Here is a 5130-nt window from a genome sequence, read left to right on the forward strand (position 1 = left end):
GGGAAATCAGCGCACGCCGCCGCCCCCCGCATTTATCAATCCGCATTCATTATTCCACAATTTTGTCGTAAATAATTATCGGCGGCCCGTGACATTTATCGAGATCGAATCGTATGCATCACAAAGGTCGACACATGCCAAACTCGCACGTTGACGTTACGTACTTTTCTCAAAATCCTCGCTCGAAACGCGCGACTACTTCTCAACGCGTAGCAATCGTGTAAAAGGCGTAGCCATCCGTACGTAGTATAGGGATGTACAAACTCCATTTCAAGGTCGTCACAAATTATTTTTCGCTTTTAGTGTAAATATTTCGAAAAACGTCACTTTTCACCTTGTTTTTTCCGCACAAGGCCCGATTTAAACACATTGCGTAACATTGTGAACAATTTTCGATCGGGGGCCGTGGGGGGGGGGCTGCTTTGTTTGGCGCCAAAAATGCCTCATTAGCGCTGAATCATCGGAGCAATTGATTTTTTCGGCAACCATAAGAGAAAGTGTGTCCAATTTTTATCGCGCAACAATAATATTATTGTTGTTGTTTTCCGGTAATTTCTGTCGGTCTCTTCTTGCACAATTTCGGCAGAAACCGTGCCAAAAATAGTACATATTTCGTCTAGACTAGACCGGAATGGTTAAATAGGCGCAGAAAAAAAACAAGAGCCCGTGGCGTTGTTTATGAGAAGACCCGTGTCCTTGCGAATCGCGCTCTTTCACTTTACGCCAATAGTGCGTAAATTATCGCTCGCGCCGTTTTCATTAACAAAAAGCCAAATGGTCAGGGCAAAGTATAAACAACAATCGAATGCAGAAAGCGTGGACGAGTTTAATTTGACATAATTGGGAGCGCACCGCCGCCGATCACTGGACGAAAAAATTAGCGCAGTTTTGACGTAAAAACCAAAAAGTAGGCATCATAATAATAATAATAAAGTCGTGACATGCCAAAATTGCATTTTTTTAGTGCAACACCCTGTATATTATTAGATATTTCATTTCTTCTCTTAATTTTAAGCTAACAATCATAACAAAACTTCACAAGTTTTGCTTAAAATTGAGAAAAGAGTTGAAATACCAAACAATATACAGCGTGTTCGATTAAAAAATGCATTCTTGCTATACGACGCCTCAGTGGCGTACGTAGAAATTTATTCTGGGGGGGGGATTAAACAAGTTCGTGGCACATACAGTCACCCAGTGCGTACTAGAAGGGGAGGGGGGGGGGTAAGAAATAGAAATTGGGTTGCACAGGCGAAAAAGATTAGATTAGAATGGCATTTTATTTCTTACTGCTGACAGGCCCCTTTATTGCTTTTGCTTTAATTAGTCAACGAAAACTTTGAATAATAGGTATATTTATGGGCAAAAAACCAATTTCGACAAAAAATTCAAAGGGCCGTAACTTTTGATCTAGTAGTCCGATCTGGGAACTGTTTGAAATTATGGATTCTACAGGCCACATTCTATAAGAAAATATTTTTTTCCGATCGATCTGAGACAATTTTTTTTTCTGGGCAAAAAAAAGGCAGTTATTAACCTTCCTTTTTTCCCAAAAATCGACTGCACCAAAATTTCTTGGGAAAAAACTTTTTCTTATTAATTTGGGTGCGTAGAATCCAAAACGATTCGTACTTTTTCGATTAGACGTCTCAATCAAAAGTTATGGGCAAAAAAAGTTCCTGTTTTTAAAATTGAAAATTCTTATTTTCGTCATTTCGTGAAAGGCAGGACGCAGGTACCTCACCGCACCGCATTAAGCGGAGGAAAGGATTTTAAATGAAGACTCCTAGACAATAATTGATATGAGCAAAAGTCTCTACCAACACCATTCTTGATACATTCACACCACCAACAGGTCGTCTTAGCCCGATTTCCAGATATTCCACTTTCCTTCTGTGAGTACCCTCCTCTCCCCCAAAACTCTGTTGTCGAGCTATTCGTCTTGACGTTCCCAACAAACGCGTCTTTCTATTTTCTCTTAGTCAGTACTCTCCTCCGACAATTCCGTCAGTAATTCCTTTCGTTGAGACCTTTCATTAGTAGACCATGAAGAATAATGGCAATTTCTCTTCCCCCCCCCTCAATTTTGATAAGGGGTAAGAGAGAAGGGCGGTGGTTGGTTGAAAACAGTTCCTTTTGTTGAGACTTACTTAATTAAAGTACCATGAAAGAACCAATTTCTGCCCCCCCCCCCTCAAAATGGTGGTCCCATGTAACAGTTATGCACGTTTTACTTTCAAAAACAGCATTTCTAGAAATACTGCTTAATGAGGGTGACAATACAATTTGAAGGCCGTCTGGCACACCTTCAATTCAAGGTATGGGCTACCTATTGCAAAAAATCTAGGCCTCTAAGAAAATGCTCCTAAAAGTAGTTCAAAACCGCAGGACAGACGGACGGACAAAACACAAGCAATAGCCCTTTTTTAAATTCTTAGAAAATGCGCTAATAATATACGTTCTAATACATCAATGTAATCAGAGAAAAAAATGAAAACCAATGGACGTTAAGATATACAGGGTGTTGCGTTTAAAAAATACCAACGTTCGTTCAAACGTCAGAAACTGCATTTTTTGCGTTTTGTCCGTCCGCTGCGTTTCGAACTACTTCTGGGGGAATAGTCCTAGAGTCCTGGAATGCAGTAGGTAGCCTATACCTTGAAGGTGTGCCAGACGGCCATCAAATTTCGCTGTCTAAAAGGGTGCCCCCCCCCCACGAATTATTTCCTGAGATGCTGTTTATGAAAGTAAAACGTGCATAACTTTTACATACGGCAACCAATTGGTCGCAGATTTTGCATACGCATGCCTTTAGTGGTGCCAAGTTAAACTTTAGGAAATTGGGAGGGAGGGGGCACATGTTTTGAGTAGCACTTTCTATTAGGAGTACAACGATGTACTGTTGTCTCATATTTTGCGTACGCATGACTTTAGTGGGGTCAAATAAACTTTTAAAAATGGGAGGGTGGGGGGGTAAAACATAGGGTGTACCATTCATGGTATTCTAATGAAAGATCTCATCGAAAGAAATTGGTTTCTACGAACAATAACTTTCTTCTGCGACTCCTTTTCGAGATTAATGGGCGAAAGGGCGATTGAACTGTTTCTACCAACTTCTCAACCCCTTATCAAAATCGGGGAGGGAGGGGGGGTAACCACTGACTGAAATGGCGGACATTTAAATATTTGGCAATTTAGTTTTGAAACATTCAATTTAGTCCCTTGGTAGGGATATACCCCTATACGGTACAGAGGACAATAACTCCCGACCAAAATCCCCTCTCCAGGACTCTCCAGGTTATTTGTTGGATTAGGTTTAGAGACTTTTACAACATCTAATGATCCGATGCGAGATCGGTATAAATCAAGCGCTCACCCGAAACTTGGGGGAGGGTACCTATACGATTTCGCTCACAAAACACCGAGTTCATATCAATGTCGAGCGAGCCGAATTGGTTTTTTGTACTTTCTATAGAAATACACATTACTCTCCCTGGAATTACGGCAGATGACTAATTACCATCGTAATCGATCTCATTTTAATCCTCTATTTAAGAAAACAATCAACTGTTTATAGAAAAATTCCAATGTAATTGACTACCTCATTAAGTTATATGACAGATCTATAAGATGCATTACACTAATTATTATAATCCCTTATTGTTCTTTTATACTTTCTATTGAAATACAAAGCGAGTAATCCACCTTTTAAGTCGTTCGGGGACTAGTGTTCGAGTCCGAGGGGTTTCTGTCCATGAGCTATTGTCTCCGGCGGTTTTCATGTAGTGGAGCTAAAGGGTTACAAAAATCGCTCTTTATACTCTCCTGATACATACGACATTTACGAAAATAAAGAACGCGCGTGGAAGATAAATGAGCTTTCATCATGTGCTCCTGATACTAAATGATCATCAACAAAGCATTTGCATTATATAATAATAAGATGAAACCCTCAGCAGTCCATAATCTTACTTCATGCTCTCCTAATACACGGGAAATTTGCGAGAAAGTTTTGAGCGTCAGAAGAACCGGTAGATAAATCGCACTTCGTACATGACATTTACGAAAATCGGGTTGTAAGTATCAGGAGAACAGGTGTTGAAGATAAATTACTCTTCGCTATACGCCTCTGATACTAAAAAGTTACGAAAACATTATTTGCATCAAAAGAGTAAGATGAAATTCATACTCACATTCTCCCCATACTGTATTAGGAGAACCGCCGTGGAAGATAATGGGTCTTCGTTGTATGTGTCTCTCGATACCTTCCTTTTTTTACCAAAAATCGACTGCACCAAAATTTCTCGGAAAAACATTTTTTCTTATTAATTTTGGTGCGTAGAATCCGAAACACTTCGTACTTTTTCGATCAGACCTCTCAATCAAAAGTTATAGACTAGAAACCAATTTCGAAAAAAATTCAAAGGGCTGTAACTTTTGAACTAGTAGCCCAATATTGGAACTGTTTGAAATTATGGATTCTACAGGCCACATTCTATAAGAAAATTTTTTTCCGGGTCGATCTGAGACAATTTTTTTTCGGGGCTCAAAAAAAGGCAGTGTATAACCTTCCTTTTTTACCAAAAATCGACTGCACCAAAATTTCTCGGGAAAACACTTTTTCTTATTAATTTTGGTGCGTAGAATCCAAAACAATTCGTACTTTTTCGATCAGACTTCTCAATCAAAAGTTATAGACTAGAAACCAATTTCGAAAGAAAATTCAAAGGGCTGTAACTTTTGAACTAGTAGCCCAATCTTGGAACTGTTTGAAATTATGGATTCTACAGGCCACATTCTATAAGCAAATTTTTTTTCCGGGTCGATCTGAGACAATTTTTTTCGCGGGCTTAAAAAAAAAGCAGTGTATAACCTACCTTTTTTACCAAAAATCGACTACACCAAAATTTCTCGGGAAAACACGTTTTCTTATTAATTTTGGTGCGTAGAATCCAAAACAATTCGTACTTTTTCGTTTAGACTTCTCAATCAAAAGTTATAGACAGAAACCAATTTCGAAAGAAAATTCAAAGGGCTGTAACTTTTGAACTAGTAGCCCAATCTTGGAACTGTTTGAAATTATGGATTCTACGGGCCACATTCTATAGAAAATTTTTTTCCGGGTCGATC

This window comes from Photinus pyralis, unplaced genomic scaffold (assembly GCF_008802855.1).
Source record: "Photinus pyralis isolate 1611_PpyrPB1 unplaced genomic scaffold, Ppyr1.3 Ppyr1.4_LG9, whole genome shotgun sequence".
NCBI classification, from domain to species: Eukaryota; Metazoa; Arthropoda; class Insecta; order Coleoptera; family Lampyridae; genus Photinus; species Photinus pyralis.